This window comes from Acinonyx jubatus, chromosome C2, assembly GCF_027475565.1.
Source record: "Acinonyx jubatus isolate Ajub_Pintada_27869175 chromosome C2, VMU_Ajub_asm_v1.0, whole genome shotgun sequence".
Classification (NCBI taxonomy): Eukaryota; Metazoa; Chordata; class Mammalia; order Carnivora; family Felidae; genus Acinonyx; species Acinonyx jubatus.
In genome coordinates, this window is record NC_069384.1 from 135552817 (window position 1) to 135571387 (window position 18571).

Here is an 18571-nt window from a genome sequence, read left to right on the forward strand (position 1 = left end):
GGGGACTAGACAGTCCTGGGTTTGAATCTCGATGTTTTTTTTACCTGCTAAGAACATAACCTTGGCATGCTTTGTAATGTTTCTAATTATTAGCATGGCTCCTTTAGAAATAATGCTCCACTGCAGCTTTTGGTGAGAAGTAAAAGACCCCCGAGTGACGTAGAGCATGTTAAGTAGTTGGTTCTCTCATTTCTGGACATAAATAAAATGTATGTACACTCCCCATTTCCCTGACCTCCATGCAGTGCCGATCTGTTATAATTCTATTTGTTCTTTTAATAATTCACTTCAAATTTAAATATGTTTATTTTCATCACAGTAAATTTTTTCACATGTTCAGGGTGCATTTTTTCTCTCATTCAGTCAAAGAACATTCGATCATTCTGCACTGCCTTTAGAGTATTAAAAAGAATGAGAGATAACTTGACAAAATAATTCTGAGACCACAATTCCACAGTGACTGACCTGTAATAATATTATATAGCACTAACTCAGCCATTGTTCCAAATATATATCGTGTACCTTCCAAACTAGACGGAGGCAGATACGGAGTCTCTTTTCATTAGTCATCTTGCGGCAACAAGTCATAAGTGTGAAAGGCAGCAACAGGACTGTACTCACATCTTTAGGATATGAAAGTTATTAAGAACTTGAATCTGAATCAATGCGTAAAGAACCATGTACATAATTAAATTATTTGCTAATATGACTCTGAAATTTCCATGACCACCTGCCCTCCTTCTTGCAGGAAACCAAGTTATATTTCTTACAATCTGGGGCTCTGTTCGTACATCTGTTGTTGAAACTATTTATCTCACTTAAGACAGAGACCGTAACTTACGTGTTTTTCTGCAGCAAGTAACATTCTACCTGGTACAGAAAAAGTCCTCAAGAGGTATTTGTTGGACTGAACTAACCACAGGAAGACAAGATATAGGAATTGAGATTTCCTGACTCAAAAAAGAAAAATGCAGTATTGAAATATATGATTCCCCTCTATCACAGCTTTATGACATATAGAAATAGTTTATTAATATTGAAGGATTATTCTTCATTTCTACTAAGGATGAAATGGTTTTACCGTTACCCATAGAAGAATTTTCATGAATTGAATAAGCACCTTCTGACCAAAACATGTGAGACAATAGAACACATCCACTAGAGAGATCAGAGAACCTTGTTTCAGAGTTAAAACAAAAATAAAAACACATATATACACATGCGTGTACACACACACATATATAAAGGTAGTTTAGGCAGAGTGTAATATTTTCTGGAGAACGATGAAATGAGTGATTTCTCTTAAAATGATACTAAAATACATACTGAAATAATTTGGAAAGTTAAATATATAAAATTATTTGTGCCCCCCTACACCCCAATCATAGACCACCAGAGACAGCCACTGGACCAAGTTGTGTCTTCATAGTGTTTAATTACACACTGTGAAATCTCAAATTCTATTCATGGCCCAATTCCTTCTTCTCTTCATTACTATCTTGTCTTACTCATGATATGATCCCTGCCATTATCTGTGACATATGGTATTGGTTTGTTGTAAATTTGAAACTCAAAAATGTCATTTACAATGGCATAAGAAAAATGAAAGCTTGTAAGAATGAATGTAACAAAATATATGTGAGACCATTAGCTAAAATTTGCATAATTTTCCTGAGATATTTAAAAGTAATGTTTTACAGTAGACAAACCCAATATAGTAAAATTGTCAATTTTTTTTCAAATTGATCTATAGATCTGATAAAATTGCAAAGCAAACTCTCACTAGTATATTTCAAAGAATTTGACAAACTTATTCTAGATTTATGGGATAGAAAAGAGCTAAGAAAAGTCAAGACACTGATGAAGAAGAATCATCAGGTAAGATTTTTAATAGTAATTAAAACAGTGTGGTATTGGCACAGAATTGATCAAAGGGACAGAGAGCAACCAGAAACAGACTCAAACATGGAAACCTATTTTATGATGTGGCTAGTAATGAAAATCAGTGAGAAAATGTTAAAATATTCAAAGCATAGTGCCGGAACAATTTTTTTTTTTAGTTGAAGTGTAGTTGACATAGAATATTGTATTAGTTTCAGGCATACAACAAAGTGATTCAACGTTTATACACACAACAAAGTGGTCACCACACTAAATCTAGCTACAATCGAACACCATACAAAATGGTTTGACTATTATTAACCGTAGTCTCTATGCTGTACATTGCATCCGTGTCTTATTTATTTTATAACTGGAATTTTACACCTTTTAACCCCCTTACCCTATTTCGCCTCCCTCCCCTGGCAACTACCAGATTGCTGTCTATTATCTATGCATCTGTTTCTGTTTTGTTTTATTTCTTTTGCCTTTTAAATTCTACATATAAGTGAAATTGTATGGTATTATTAATAACAAATTTGTTACAAAGCTGTTATAAATGAAAAGCACTGTATTATTTGTATGGCAGAAAAATTAAAATATATTCCTAATATTATATGCAAAAAATAATTTCAGCTTAATCAAAGACAGACTTAAAAAGGCAAATTTTTTAAACCTTTAGAATAAACTATAGGATGATTGTTGTTCAACTCTGAATGTTATAGGACTTACTAAACAATATATGACAAGGCATAAAGGACACAGAGAAATATTGAGAAAATTGATGATAATAAAATTATGAATGTCTGCTCATTAGAGTACAGTATTTAGAGAATATAAAGAAAACCCATTTAATAGGAGAAGACATTTGCAACATATTAACTGACAAAATTTACAATCACTACAAATCAGTAGGAACATGTAGAAATAATTTATTTCAATGTGCATAAGACTTGAACAAGCTCTTTAGAAAAGAACAAATACAAGTTACCATTAAATATCTGGAAAGATGTGTGACCTCATTGGTAATTAGAACAATACAGGAAAATCCACAATAAATGACCATGTCACAGACGCAAAATTAGCAAAAGCTAAAAATTCTGGAATAATTAGTGTCGGCGAGCATGTAGAGCAATGGGAAGTCCTATATCTTATCGATTGAAAATTTGCTCAATTTCTAGTCCAGCATCTGTCAAAAAGAAGCTATTCCACAGAGACACCAGGAGATATGTTTAAGAATCTGTAACATTGCTGTTCATAACAAGAGGAAGAAAAAACACCTAGAAATCGTTCCACAGTAAAATGGATATAGAAAGCATGGGATAGTCACAAAGAGAATACCATAATGAAACTCAATCATAGGCAGCTACTTTATCAGCAAACAAATAAAAAACAGTTGTTATAGAGGATGATGCCATTATTCTATTTATGTAAAGTTTAAAAAAATGCAACTAGGGAATTTATTCAAAGATGCATATATGTGCAGAAAACTATTAGGAGTGAATCATTAGCACAACACTCAGAAAAAGGAACTCTGTTGATGGGAGAGGTAGAGGGCAAGACTGGGAAATGACTCAGGTTTTCACTGGTGTTGGTAACGGTCTAATGCATGGAGGATACTTTGATGTCTATTCTTGGTAGTATATCCATTGTATACACTCTTGTGAGACATATTGCACATTTTTAAAATTCCTTTTTAAAAATGCACAGAAGTCAGATGCTATTTGGATGCAAAAATCCCCTGACAACTATTGGAGTCGTTTAGGGAAGAGATGGTGGCGTCCTGTCTCGGTGGAGACAGAAAAGAATCATTGACTAGAGAGGTTTGTAAAGTGCATTCCTTCCAATTAACAGTATTTGTTGGGTCCACAACTTAACATTGTGATCGACTGAAACGAGTTTTCAAACTTGATTCCTAGTTTGGGGCGCCTGGGTGGCTCAGTTGTTTGAGTGACCCACTTCAGCTCAGGCCATGATCTCACGGTTCATGGGTTCGAGCTCCATGATTTGGATCCTCTGACCCCTTCTCTCTCTGCCCCTATCCTGTTCATGCATGCTGTCTCTCAAAAATAAATAGACATTAAAAAAAAAAAGAATTATTGCTAGTTTATTCCTTGTCCAACTTAGTGGATGTCGGAACCATTTGTAGAAAAAGGAAACACTAAAGTTGGTTTAGGAAAGGATTTTTTACTCTTATAGCTCAGATAACTTGGACTAAATATATATTTCGCTCAGTGAAAGTTTGCTAAAGAAATGAGATTAAAGTTTTGGAGCCAATGTGATCTCATCTAGCTGGAATTTCCAATCTTAATAATTTTATTATCTTGAAATACTTTTGTATGCAGTCCACAGGGTGTGCTTGTTTGCCTGTGCACCCAGACATATGCTTGATGGTTGTGCCACTTACCGCTGTATTTCCTCTCAGTAACAAATCCGCTCTTTGTTGCCCTGCTTTGTGATACTATAGCTGGACCCTGGAAACATTTCTTCTTTGCAGCTGGAACAAGATTAAGCTTTGTAAGTTGATGGCACTGGAGGAACACTACAGGAGGAAGTGACTTCTTTTCTTCTAGTGTACTTTCCCCTGCTCTTGCAGCCCTTGGCGGACATGCAAAACACTCGTTTACACTCCCCTGCAAATGAATTTCAGTGGTTGCCCAGAGGGTAGTTTCCCAGAGTATTGTAGTGGTGCCCCTAGAAGCAGCTTTTCAGTGGTTCTCATCAGCACGGTACTTGGTACTTTCCTGCCTTCCAGCCCTATCTGGCAGCATCCCAGCAAATTTCTCTGCCATTAGGGCCGCGAAAGCTACCTTTTTACAACGAAGTCTGAATCTCAACCTTGGTAGGGGATAGGGAACATCTTCTAATGTGTTCCTTCTTTAGGTACTCTGTCTTATCCCTAGAGGTAGTGGCTGCTTCTAAAATGCCCTATTCTGGAATTCTTTAGCATCCTCTTTATTCCTTTGCCATTAATCTGTTGTTATTTAATAATTCTTTCTATTAAATTAACCCTATTCAATTTAGTGTATGATCTCTCTTTCCTGGCTGAAGCCTGACTGATCGAAAGATCAAGCCTCTTCTGCTGATGAGTGCCCTACAAAATTTTTCAAGAACTACCTGACCTATCTCCACTTCTGTATTCTAATCTCCCCTAGTCAAAGGCCACCCTAGAATTGTTTGAATAGTATCTGTTTTCTTTTACCTTTACGTGAACAGGTTATGCACCTGTTACACAAAGACTGTAACTCTTTGTTCTGACCTTTGGTGGCAGGGAAATTACCTTTGAAGAGTCACTCAGAAGGCAGAATAATCCACAGTTTTCACTGAATATGCTTTTAGATCAGAAAGCTACATGTTCTCTTTGAACAGTGAAAATAAATAGAAAAAGATAAATTTTAAAAAGCCAATATGTTTCAACAAATGATATATTCGTGTGCCATGGAGAATAAATGACTTCAATAATCATAAAAGAATGCTGCTGGAATCACAATATTTTTTTTCCAAATCAGACTTTATTCTATGAGATAAGTAAACTACACGTCACCCATTGACTTTTGCCTTTATTAGCCTCTGAGTTTCTGCTCACTGAAAATGAAAGTCCCCCCCCACCCCCACTCTCTTTTACCTACATGATTAATGACACTTGCTAATCACCTGTCTCTTTCTGCATAGTTCACTGCAAGTGTGAGAAATATTGTCAGAAACTAAATGAACCTTTTGGAGTTGACTGATTTCTCCCAATTTTTATGATTTTACCCAGCATCTGAATGGCAATTTATTTTAAAGTAAAAGAAGAAAACTCTCTCCAAGATTCTGATTTCTGATCCCTACTAAAGCAGAAAATGCACAACCTAAATAAAGTTGTTTCCAGAATTTACCTGATAAAACTTTTGCTTTTGTAAGGCCTTGTCAAAATACATTTAAAAGGCAATTTAATTGTTTCTTTTATTCTTATTGTTCCATGTGCTGATTGAGCCAAATGTGAATAAGCTGTATTTTATCCAACTGACTCCCCTTCCAAACTTATTGTACCGTTCAAACCACAGATGGAATTTGTGGACAGATATACAATTTTATTTATTTTTTAAAATGTTTGTTTATTTTGGGGGGGGGGGGAGGGAAAGGGAGAGACAAAGAGCACGCAAGTAGGGGAGGAACGGAGAGAGACGGAGAATCCAAAGCAGGCTCTAGGCTCTGAGTTGTCAGCACAGAGCCCGACGTAGGGCTCAAACTCGCAAACCATGAGATCATGACCTGAGCCGAAGTTGGACACTTAACTGACTTAGCCACCCAGGCGCCTCAACAAATATAAAATTTTAAATCTAACACATGTTATTTGTAAACAGAATGAGATTCAGGGTATCATTCAACTTTGTGAGTATGTCTAATCTGGAAGGTTAAACATAGTTTAAAAAAATGAAAAGAACATGAACCTCCTTTCCACTTGCTGGATGGGATGCTGTCTGATTCATGAACACTTTAATAAAGCCAATTAGATATGTAAAAAATTTAGCAGAACGCATGCTTATTAACTGACAATTATGGATATTTCATTTATATTTTACACTTATGTGCAGAAATAGTACTTGTAAAAAGAGAAGCACATATGAAGTATATTTTTATTAAGGATTCTTAACACAGTAAAAAAAAAAAGGCAAATCATTGGAATTCACATATGTCGAACATTGGAGTTGAAAGTAAATTGAAATCTCAGATCCGTGGTGGTTTTGGAGTCTAATTTCTGATGAATTGTGGGTTTTTTCTTTGTTTTGATTTGTTTTCTTTTGTTCTGTTTTATCCAAGACAGAGAGTTCCTTTTCATTAGAGGAGAACTGGTTTCATGGCAGCATGGTATTTAGAAAAGTCTGGGTCTTCAAGACTAGAGAATCTGAGTTCAAATCTTGTGCTTGCCCTACAACTTTGGACCAGTTAGGTTAGCCCGTTGGGCCTCAGTATCTCTCTCCATCTATAAAAGAGAGAGAATAGTATTCAACGTAGAATTATTGGGAGGACTGAATTAGGTGATGCAAGTAAACTACAGAGTACAACTCCAAACACAAAATATGTAACTTGCCTTCTCTACTATAGCCCCAGCATTCACAGAACTACAATCTGAAAACTCCCAAACATCATAGAAAGGTCCGGAGGCCTAGGCCAAGTCCATCTAGGGAAGGTTACCACTGTGAGATTTTAACCATACCCAACTGTCTATCAGTAGTTAGTAGTGAATTCTTGATCTCCATGTATCTATGAGCTCTGACATACTCAGAAGGTATTGATGAAATGGATGAAAACATAGATCACTTTTAAATCTCGCATATTTCCCTAGTACTATTGAAATGCAGTAAACATGGGAAGAAGCACAGGTTGATGAATTTTCAAACACTGAGCACACTCGTATAACCATCACAAGGATCAGGAACAAATATTGTGAAAATTCCAGAAGGCCCCATTTGTGTCCCTTCCAGTCACCACCTCTTACCCTCATTCCACGGACAACCCTTATCCTGGATTTTAATGTCAGACATTAGTGTGGAGAATATGTTGAGTTTTAAGTCACTTTTCTACTGTTTAATCATTGATAATATTTTTTTATTATTTATTAATGTGTATTTATTTTTAAGAGACAGAGCACAAGTGGGGGGGAGGGGCAGAAAGAGAGGGAGACACAAAATCTGAAGCAGGCTCCAGGCTCTGAGCTGTCAACACAGAGCCCAATGTGGGACTCGAACTCCCAAACCGTGAGATCATGACCTGAGCCAAAGTCGGATGCTTAACCGACTGGGCACCCCAGGTGCGCCTCATTGATAATCTTTATTCAACAAATGTCTGTTCAGTAGCTCTTAATGACCCACGAATTATACTGCCAATATATGATAATGAATGAAAAACTTACTCCCTGCCCTCCTGGAGCTTATTATCTAGTAAGAACTAGGGAAAAAAAAAAAACCTCTAATAATACGCACTTGGTGAGCCAAAATCCAAATTTATTTCCTAGGAGAAACATACCTGCAAATTACTAGTGATTTACAATTCCAGCAGTTAATCAGGTTTCACACAAATGACTTGGCATTAAGGAATCATCTCTCTAAATTCCATTCAGGATTCTATACTGAACTTAAAGGCTTCATGAACAATCAAGAAGGGATTTTATTTCCTATTTATTTATTTTTAATTTTAAAAATGTTTATTTATTTTGAGAGAGAGAGAGAGAGAGAGAGAGTGCACCCATGTGCTTGAGTGGGGGAAGGGCAGAGAAAGAGCAAGAGAGAATCCCAAGCAAGCTCCATGCTGTCAGAGCAGAGTCTGATGTAGGGCTGGGTCTTATGAGCTGTGAAATCATGACCTGAGCTGAAATCAGGAGTCACATGCTTAACCAACTGAGCCACCCAAGTGCCCCAAGAAGGGATTTTAGTAAAATTATAAATGTGTCAAGAGAAGGGAGGGAAATGTAGGATTAACTCATGTTTCTCTAGCTCATGATATCCAGTTACGGTCTGTAGAGTATTAGCTCCATCAGAAATTGATCAGCTTTGAAAATGGCAGGTTACACAAAGGTGTTTTATTTTAGATAAATATGATATTTCTTTAGCCTTTAATATGTTAATGTTATTTCTGATCATCCAAGATTTTATAATACGTAACATTTTCCAAACATACTGAATCACAGAACAACTTTTCTTAATAAACCATCTCTTGAACAAGTTGCTAGGAGGAAGATGTTGTAGCATAATGGTTAGTAAAGGGTATTCGTGTTTGACAGTTCTTCTTTCAAATATCTTGTATGGGGCCAAGGACTTGACATATCTGAGCTATTGTGATCTCATCTGTAAGATATAATGAATTGTATATACTACATAGAATGGTTAACAAAACCAAATTAGGCATCATATATAATGTATTTTGTATGTCCCTCATTGCAAAGGACACACATTTGTGTGTGCGCGTGTGTGTGCATGTGTGTATGTGTGTGCATGTGTGTGTATAAAAATAAACAGCCAACACATAGCTATGAAGATAGAACCTCCATTATATATAAAGGAACTTTATTAACCCAGAAATCAGCAAAACTGCTTGAATGGCATAATTTGAGAAACACAGGACCAGGCTGTACATTTCCCTACTCTATTTTATTTACTTTATTTCACACCTCTTTTCTCCCTTGGTTTTCATATCCTTGCCCCAAGATGTGTCGTCTGTGACTCTATTCCTCTCTCTAGACAGCTACCAAAAAGGCCCTGGTCTTTCATTCTTAACTAGAAATTAAGGTGCTCATTTATCAATAAAATATTTACTGAGACTTTCTTAAAGAATGACTCTAACTCAAGGATATATTTAATTGAAAAGACAATACTTGAAGATAAAAAGAATCTTAAAGATCCAACATAATGAATCTCTAATGAGGAGAAGATAGGAAGTCATTTGGGGGACTGAGCGGTCTTTTTATCTTCCGCATAGACCTATTGGCTAGGATTATAAACATAGGCTTCTGCAAATGTGCAATTCTTATATACCTTTTTAAGCGAAATCCCTGGCACAGTTCGAGAATGCGGTTTTGAGCAAAATCCCACTTTGTCCCCAACACGTATTTTCACTAGTAGGCACATCAATTTTTACCATCCTTGCTCTTACCCCCTCATACACGATTCAAATCCCAGTACTCTCAAGAGAGTGACTATATCCACTTTTAGCACAGCATCTCTGACAGGTGGGTACCACCTAATCTAAACATTAACTTTCTATTCTCTTTTGAGTAGGGTATTTATTTAAAATGTCACACCCTCATAAAAATGTCTAATTTTTATGAGAAACAATGTTTATTCCAAAATGACAGCATATACTTGAATAGGCTTAAATTATACCAGTCTTGTAGACTTTATGAATTTTAAATTACATGATATGATACAATACAATGTATAGACATTTCCATGTGTTTGGTTTTCTTTTTTTTTCTAGTTTAATATTCTTTTATTATGATTGCATGATAACCTCAAATGTTGAAGTGTTACTTATTGGAAATGGCAGATAATCATAAGGGAAGCTGTGGGAGTTGTTAAGATTCCTGAATATGAATAATAATGCTTCCTATTTATAAAGGACCTTTCTTCTCAGAAACCTAAATTGCTTTAATGGTGTTATTCTACGATATATATGTCTCTCTCTGCAGTAAGTAGGGGGCAATACTACCTATTCATTTGTTGAATTAGGCTATAGAAGGGAGACCGATTCAGTGCCCTGAAATTCAAGAGCGAGTAACACACATGATATTAGAATTCAGGCGTCTGAATTGACTCTCACCCTTTTGCTAGGTTGAGTGTACCTTATTTCATTCATTGATGGTTAAACTTTAACTCTATTATTGCATCTAGAGATGGTATGTTCACCAAAAAAAGGTGTTCTTATTTTTAATGCCACATATAATATTGTAATAACAATACAATTTTGCTTTTCTTTTTTTAATGATGATTTATTGATTTTGAGAGAGAGAGAGACTGAGCATCAGGAGGGGAGAGGCAGAGAGAGAGAGAGAGAGAGAGAGGGAGAGAGAGAGAATCCTCAGCAGACTCCATGCTCAGCACAGAACTGGATGCGGGCTCAGTCTCACAACTGTGAGATCATGACCTGAGCCGAAATTGAGAGTAAGAGCTTAACTGACTGAGCTACCAGGGCCCCAATTTTGCTTTTCAATGTAATTTTTTTCTTGAGTGTTCAGACTAGAGAGACAATAAAACACTGATATAAAAATACCATGTGTTTCTTTTTTGAAAGAGCACTTGTATGACATTCTTGTGTGACAGATAAAGGAACGAAGTCTCTTTGGGTGGTAAAAATAAGTGAGTGACATTATTTCAGAGGAAACAGTATGGAATCATTCTAAAGAAGTGCAATCTCGGGTCGCCTGGGTGGCGCAGTCGGTTAAGCGTCCGACTTCAGCCAGGTCACGATCTCGTGGTCCGTGAGTTTGAGCCCCGCGTCAGGCTCTGGGCTGATGGCTCAGAGCCTGGAGCCTGTTTCCGATTCTGTGTCTCCCTCTCTCTCTGCCCCTCCCCCGTTCATGCTCTGTCTCTCTCTGTCCCAAAAATAAATAAACGTTGAAAAAAAAATTTAAAAAAAAAGAAGTGCAATCTCAGTAAGGTTGAAAATGGAAGAATATTCAGAGGGTTTTATTCTATTACATTGTGACACATTTAGTAGAGATGTTTTTCGTGGGGCACTGGTACGTGTTCAACAACAGTCTCTGGAGTGGAGAAAAAGTGATTTGCAGCATTTGTCAGTGTCTGTGTTGCAAAGATTCCCATCATGGCCAATTTCATGTTGCCAAGGAGTCACTGAACAAGAATTGAAGGAGATACACAGGCCAGCATGGCCTGACGCTTGCACATTATTGGATGTTGTATGCCATGCTATATATCTATTTCTATTTGCGGTGGCCACCACTATGCACTTAGAAGACCTTTGACTACAAGGATGGCAGTTAATCAGCAGCCATGCTCCAGAACCATCATATTTGAGCAGAGGACATACTTCTTAGGATGACACCCAGCCAGTGGCAAGATGGCAGGGATGCTAAGGCAAGCCTATTCCTGGAAGACTTGAAATGCCTCTAAGGACAGACTTTGACTCACATACTTCACCATGGCTTTGCCAAACCTTTTCTTAAGCCCCTTGGCCATATGAGTCACTTCTGCCTTATCTCTGAGTCCCGTCTCCCTCACTTAACAACAGACCTGCATTGAGTTCTCATGGCTTTCCCAGTCTTTCTCATTTTCTTTCATAGGTATTTCCCCTAATAAAATTCCTGCATGCTTATTTCCATCTTCTTGTCTGCCTCTTGAGGGACCTGGACTAACATTCTATTTCGGGAGTATCACTATCTAGCAAGAACTATTGTTACCTCATCCGTATTACTTGGACCAATTTGAGGCTGTCTGCAACTGTAGTGGAAACTTCTCATGAGCACTTACAATGACTCCCGAATACAAGCACTCCTCCTATGCTCAAGCAACCTGGTAGAAGCTGGACATATAGGAGAGTTAAATATCCCTCAAGTATGACTGTCAACCAATGAAAGCATTAATGTAGTGGATGAATGCTCCAGTTTTCTTGCCTCCCTGAGACATTCTAAATTATGTTTCAGAAAGTCACATATATTTCATGCAGAAAGTTGCCAATTTACCCTGTCTTTCTTGGCAATCTTCCCTTCCCTGCTCCCTCTCCAATATAGCTTCTTGGGCTCACCTTCCAAATAAACTACCTGTATCCAAATCCATGTCTTTGGTTTTGCATTTGTGAAAACTGAAGATAGGGCACATCATTAAAATCAAGTGAGATACATTTTAAATTGCTTTATTTATATATGGATTCATAAATTCTAAGTCTACTGCATTGAAAAAACAAATTGAGTGAATCTGGCCAGGTATAAGGAAACAGAGTAGAATGGAGACATGGTAAACTGAAGAGCACAGGCTTTATCTACAGGAGATGGTAGTTCCTCACTGTCTGTTCACTTGTTATGCAGAAATTTGGGTCTAGACAGCCAGGTATTGTGATTTTTACAGAGAAGCAATTAATTCAACTAATACATATAAGTAAATTTCAAGATTTTTATTTTTTATTTTTATTTTTTTCAATATATGAAGTTTATTGTCAAATTGGTTTCCATACAACACCCAGTGCTCATCCCAAAAGGTGCCCTCCTCAATACCCATCACCCACCCTCCCCTCCCTCCCACCCCCCATCAACCCTCAGTTTGTTTTCAGTTTTTAATAGTCTTTTGTGCTTTGGCTCTCTTCCACTCTAACCTCTTTTTTTTTTCCTTCCCCTCCCCCATGGGTTTCTGTTAAGTTTCTCAGGAGCCACATAAGAGTAAAACCATATGGTATCTGTCTTTCTCTGTATGGCTTATTTCACTTAGCATCACACTCTCCAGTTCCATCCATGTTGCTACAAAGAGCCATATTTCATGCTTTCTCATTGCCACATAGTACTCCATTGTGTATATAAACCACAATTTCTTTATCCATTCATCAGTTGATGGACATTTAGGCTCTTTCCATCATTTGGCTATTGTTGAGAGTGCTGCTATAAACATTGGGGTACAGGTGCCCCTATGCATCAGTACTCCTGTATCCCTTGGGTAAATTCCTAGCAGTGCTATTGCTGGGTCATAGGGTAGGTCTATTTTTAATTTTCTGAGGAACCTCCACACTGCTTTCCAGAGCGGCTGCACCAATTTGCATTCCCACCAACAGTGCAAGAGGGTTCCCGTTTCTCCACATCCTCTCCAGCATCTATAGTCTCCTGATTTGTTCATTTTGGCCACTCTGACTGGCGTGAGGTGATATCTGAGTGTGGTTTTGATTTGTATTTCCCTGATGAGGAGCGACGTTGAGCATCTTTTCATGTGCCTGTTGGCCATCCGGATATCTTCTTTAGAGAAGTGTCTATTCATGAATTTCAAGATTTTTAAAAAGCTATGTGGACAAAATAAATACACCTTGTGTATACAGAAGTGGCCCTTGAATTTGTGATTAGAGATTTTGGACAAAGATCCTAGTGGATTTAAACATGTAAAATGCAAAAATAAGTGCCACTTCTTCGATGCCATCTACTTTCAACAATAGCTTCTTGATCTTTCCATGTCCTCTTTTTTTATACCCTTAAGAGAATTCCAGAGCTTGTGGCCTATCAAATTCAATAAGAGAATAGGTGAGTGAGTCACCAGGGCATCAAGCGCCTCATATGGCCTATATATATGAAGGAATTAAGAGAAAAAGAGGGTTTTATTCTCCTTTCTCAGACACGAAGCTTCTGATGTTTTAAGAACAGAGGCAAGTTGGGGGAATTCTTGTTCCAAAATAAAATGTTGCTAACTTAAAAAGAAACTGCTGAAGACTAAATTTTTTTATGCTAACCTGAAATGCATTCAACTTTACCTTGCTTTCAAATTGCATTTGCTGTATCTGTTTTTTTTTTGTTTTTTGTTTTTTTTTTTTTGGTACTTTATTATTTTTTTAACAATTTCCTTGCTGGTAAATTGTAGCCCTTCTATTGTCACTTCAAATTGTTGCTGCAGCGAACTTTTCTCCAGTGTTCACATATCCCTCTTTTCTTAGTTCCTTATCCTTTATAAGACTTAGCTCGAATATGATCATCTCAGTGAAAATTTGCTTCCCTGAACATATATGCAGAGTTAAGAATGCTAGGTATTTAAAGGTATTTAAAGACAGTTGCATAAATCATTGTCCTTGACAATATTGACATTGTATGATTATTATTGGTTTCATTGTCTATCCCTCTATATGGGAATCCAGTGGAGGACTGGGTCACATGTACTTTTAATTCCACTGTCTGGCTTAGTGCCTGGGGTATACTGAGGGACTAACATATTTTATGAGTAGATGCAAGTTCCTGACTTAACGTCTTTCTTCTTTCCATTACATCTTCCCATCTTCTTCTGCTCCTCATGCCAGCAAGGCTTATGGTGAAAAAATACAATTGGCATCACAAGACCTATTTCATTATACCTCATGGATCCTGGAATTTCCTTCTCCACTTCCTTCTTAAATCCTGAATGGAACTGTAAGAAGAATATAAGAAAGCAGAAAGAACACAGAGGAGGCGTTGACTAGGCAAATTTGCCAATAATTAGGGATTCGTACTCACTTATCATTGGAGGAGTGATATTATACCTCATTTTAGCCTCGCAGAAACCGTTAGAGGTAAGGAGGGTAAACACTATGATTGCAAATTAGAGAATGCTAATGAATGAGGATACTGAAGTGTAGAATGAGTGTGACCTAGTATGTTCTATTCATTCCTTTCCCACCTTTAGGAAAATAAATAGGGGACTATTTTTTCCCCTCAAGTCCCCTTTGAATGACAGACTCTATGCCGCCTTCTTGTTTGTTTTTTGGGGGTTTTGTTGTTGTTGGTTGGGTTTTGGTTTTTACTTTTTTTACTATTGTCTCTATTAGCTGGCTTCACTGAAAGTCAAATCCAGTGACAACTCAGCCAGAATAAATGAGTAATCTGCTAAGTAATGTTACTCAGATTCTTCTGTGAAAGGAATTCAAGACAGCCTTGACATCCATCTATCAAGCATGGTTAGTACTAATAAAATCAGGCCTCCCACAGTGCAGGTGGATGGGCTGGCTGACCTTGTATCTCAAATGATTTATGGTAATTTGTGGTTCCTCATGATAATTAGAAGTCCTGCAGGAGAAAAAACTAAATAACTCCCTCCAAGTGATGCACGTTGTCAAGAAACAGACCTTATATACCTGTATTTCTCTGTGCCCCTCTAATCAAGTGTCTTGAGCATCTCATTTTAGAAGGTGGCAAAGTGCATAAGATAGAAGCTAGGAAGAAACTGGAGATGCCTTAAATTTCACATCTGCCCTTGAGTCTTCATGTGGAAGTACCCACACTTGACCATCAGCAGAGTCGAGGCCAAGACATATAGCCTCAAGGTACTTCTCTCCTTGCTGGGCTGCATGGGGAAGAGTAACAAAATTTGAAAAGATGCAATAAATATACTTTTCTCTATTCCTCCCACTAGGTACAACTAAAGATCTTGGATATTATATATATGAGAAACTAAGGTAGAAGAAAGTGGATTGGTTAGGGGTCTTGAGGCACAAAGATGGATAAGATATTGTGTTTTCTGAGTTTTCTTTTTGCTTAATATATTCCAGACTTGGAACTAAAGAAGATGACAACCCAGAAAAGCCAGTGAATAAAATATCCCCAATAAAAGTTGGATTTTACTATCCAAAGAACCAGAAAAAGGACAATGTGGGAAGACAGAAACTTTAGACAATACCTCTCTACCTAATCCAAATACCACAGAAAAAGATTGTGACCCTCACCCCCAACCACTTAAGATAAGACTGAGTGGGTAGTCTACACTTCCACCTTTGCCAGAATGATTTCAGAGAGGCAAAACTAAAAAGCCAAGAATTTCATCACCACTAGGTGATAACCTCCCCTTGTGGAGTTAAAGACCATGTAGAAAAACTTGGATTTCCAAATATATCTGGCAATAGTAAAGCACAACTTACAGCCCCAGCTTGGCTGGTGTCTGTAGAGGTCTAATGGAGAATCAGGATATTCACCACCAGTGATAACCAATTTTTTCCATGATGTCAGTAGAGGCCTCATAGGGAAGAATAACAAGACGCTCCTACTTTTCCCAACCAGAAAGGTGTTAATGGAGACTTAGTAGGAGACATGAACACCCATTCAGTAATGACTAAACCTCTTGTCTACCAGAGTGTGAATGGAAGTTGAGTTGGGAAACTTAACATGAATTCTCATCTGGCAGTGACAAGGTGGCACATTCCTTCCAACCCCTTCTATACTGTCAGAGGAAACAGGCTAAAATTGAAGCTTAACATTCAAAATGTCCAGCTTTTAATAAACAAACAAAAATACTTCATCATACCAAGAACTAAGAATATCTCAAACTGATTGAGAAAATGACAGGTAATAGATGTCAATTTCAAGATAACAGAAATGTTAAAATTAGTGCCAAAATTTTAATGTAGTCATCGTAAAAATTCTTAATTGATAATTTTCAAACACTTGCAACAAATAAATAGAAAGCTTCAGCAAAGAAAGGGAAAATATAAAGAAGAACCAAACGGAAATTTTAAAACTGAAAAATACAAGAACCAAGATAAAAATATCAATGGATGACTAAATGGAGGAACAGAAAGAAAGAAGAATTACAACAACAGAAAAAAACCAATCTGGACAACAAAGACAAAATAAGGTAAAAACCAAAAATGAACAATCAGGGCACTGTGAGGCTATAACAAAAGTCTAACATTCATGTCATTAAAGTTTAGCAAGTAGAAGAGAAAGAGGAAAAAGTACTTGGAGAAATAAATGATGACTTCCTAAGTTTGGTAAAAGGTATGAAACTACAGATTCAGGAATCTTAGTAAACTCCAAACAGTATCAACCCAAAGAATTCCACACACAAATAAATCATAGTCAAACTTAGGAGAACTAAAAACAAAAAATTCTTGAAAGCAGCAAGATAAAAAACACCTTACCTAGATGCAAAAAATTATTTGAATAAGAGTGGCTTTTTGTCAGAAATCATGAAGGCCAGAAGGAAGCAGCACGAGATTTTTCAAGTACTTGAATAAGGAAACTATTAATACAATCCCATATCCAGAGAAATTACTCTTCAATAATGAAAAGGAAATCATAACATTTGAGACAAAGGAAAACGAAGAGAATTTATTGTTGGCAGGTCTATCTTAAAAGAATGGCAAGAAGAATTTCCTAAACAGAGTTAAAAAAAAATAAGGAAACTTGCTTGGAACATAAAAAAAGATGAAGTATACACTAAGCAAAAATGTTGGTAATGCAACAGTTTTTCTGTCTCCTATTTTCTAATGATGTTCTCCTTTAAAGTAAAAAATAATAAAAGTATCCTTGCACGTAGTGATTCTAAATGTATATGGAAGAAATACTTAAGGAAAGTATATTGTAAATAGGGAAGGTAAGAGAACATAAAGGGAGGTAAAGTTTCTATTCTTCATACAGATGGTGGAATGACAATACCCATAGACTGTAATAAATTATGTATCTATAATGTGATGCTCAGAACAACCACTAAAAAACTTTACTTGAAAGAGATACTTTCAAAAAGTATATAGACACTTCTCAGAAGATGGCGGCTTACGAAGACGCTGGGCTCACCTCATCCTGCTGATCACTTAGATTCCACCCACACCTGCCTAAATAACCCAGAATACTTCCAGAAGACTAGCAGAACAGACTCTCCAGAGCCAAGCGTAGACGAGAGGTCCATGGAAGAGGGTAGGAAGAGCGGAGAGGCGGTATGCGCTACACGGACTGGCGGGAGGGAGCCAGGGCGGTGGAGGGGCAGCCAGCCCACCCAGCAAGGCAGAGCTCCCGAGTCTGGCTTGCAAAAGCAGAGGGGCTGGACACGGTGAGTTCTGACAGCCAACGGGACTTAACACCTGGAGTGTTAAAAGTGAACACCTCTGCTCTCAGAGAGCTGGGAGGGCAAGAGGACACCGGGAGGGAGAGTTGTTCAGTCCTGGAAGACAGAGGTCAGGTCGTTGGGGAACAAAGGCGCTCGCCAGCGCCATCTCCCTCACCATCCCCCAGCTGAAATCCCAAAGGGAACCAGTTCCCATCAGGGAACTTGCTTGCACTGGGCAAATGCCCAACGCTGTGCTCCTGTAGATCCATCCCTCCAACTGGTCTTCCTCCCTCCCGGTGCTGCAGGGCACCTCCCGCAGGAGACCACTGATGGCAAAACGAGCTGAGCCTTCCCCTCCCGCCCCTGTGCACCTTGCGGATCCACCCAGGCTAATACACCAGATCCCATCCAAGCAGCACCACAAGCATGGCAGTGTGCAAATAGTCCAGACAGGGGCCATACCACTACAGTGAGTCCTGCCCCTGGGAGAGGGGAAGATAAGGTACAAACCAGTCTGACTGTGGCCCCAGCAGTGGGCTGGGGGCAGACATGGGGTCTGGCTGTGGCCCCGCCCACCAACACAAGTTATTCAGACAGTACAGGGAAGTGCCCTGCAGTTGGGAGCCACCCCAGGGACTATCCAAAATGACGAAACGGAAGAATTCTCCTCAAAAGAAACTCCAGGAAGTAGCGACAGGTAACGAATTGATCAAAAATGATTTAAG

General features: G+C 38.0%; 1 long non-coding RNA gene across 3 annotated transcripts in view; it reads left to right on the forward strand.

Annotated features, from left to right (window-relative positions):
- LOC113599791 (uncharacterized) overlaps positions 1 to 18571 on the forward strand; it is a 188314-nt gene that overhangs the window by 19081 nt on the left and 150662 nt on the right. Inside the window, exons 4-7 of one of the 3 annotated variants that reach the window (XR_008298015.1) lie at positions 1754 to 1878; positions 14353 to 14601; positions 14857 to 14985; positions 15577 to 17141. The exons of 1 other annotated variant lie outside the window; for it this stretch is intronic. This is a non-coding gene — a long non-coding RNA (uncharacterized LOC113599791). Of the gene's footprint in view, positions 1 to 1753; positions 1879 to 14352; positions 14602 to 14856; positions 15053 to 15576; positions 17142 to 18571 lie in introns of those variants that run through there. One more of the 3 variants, XR_003420683.2, reaches the window with a different exon arrangement.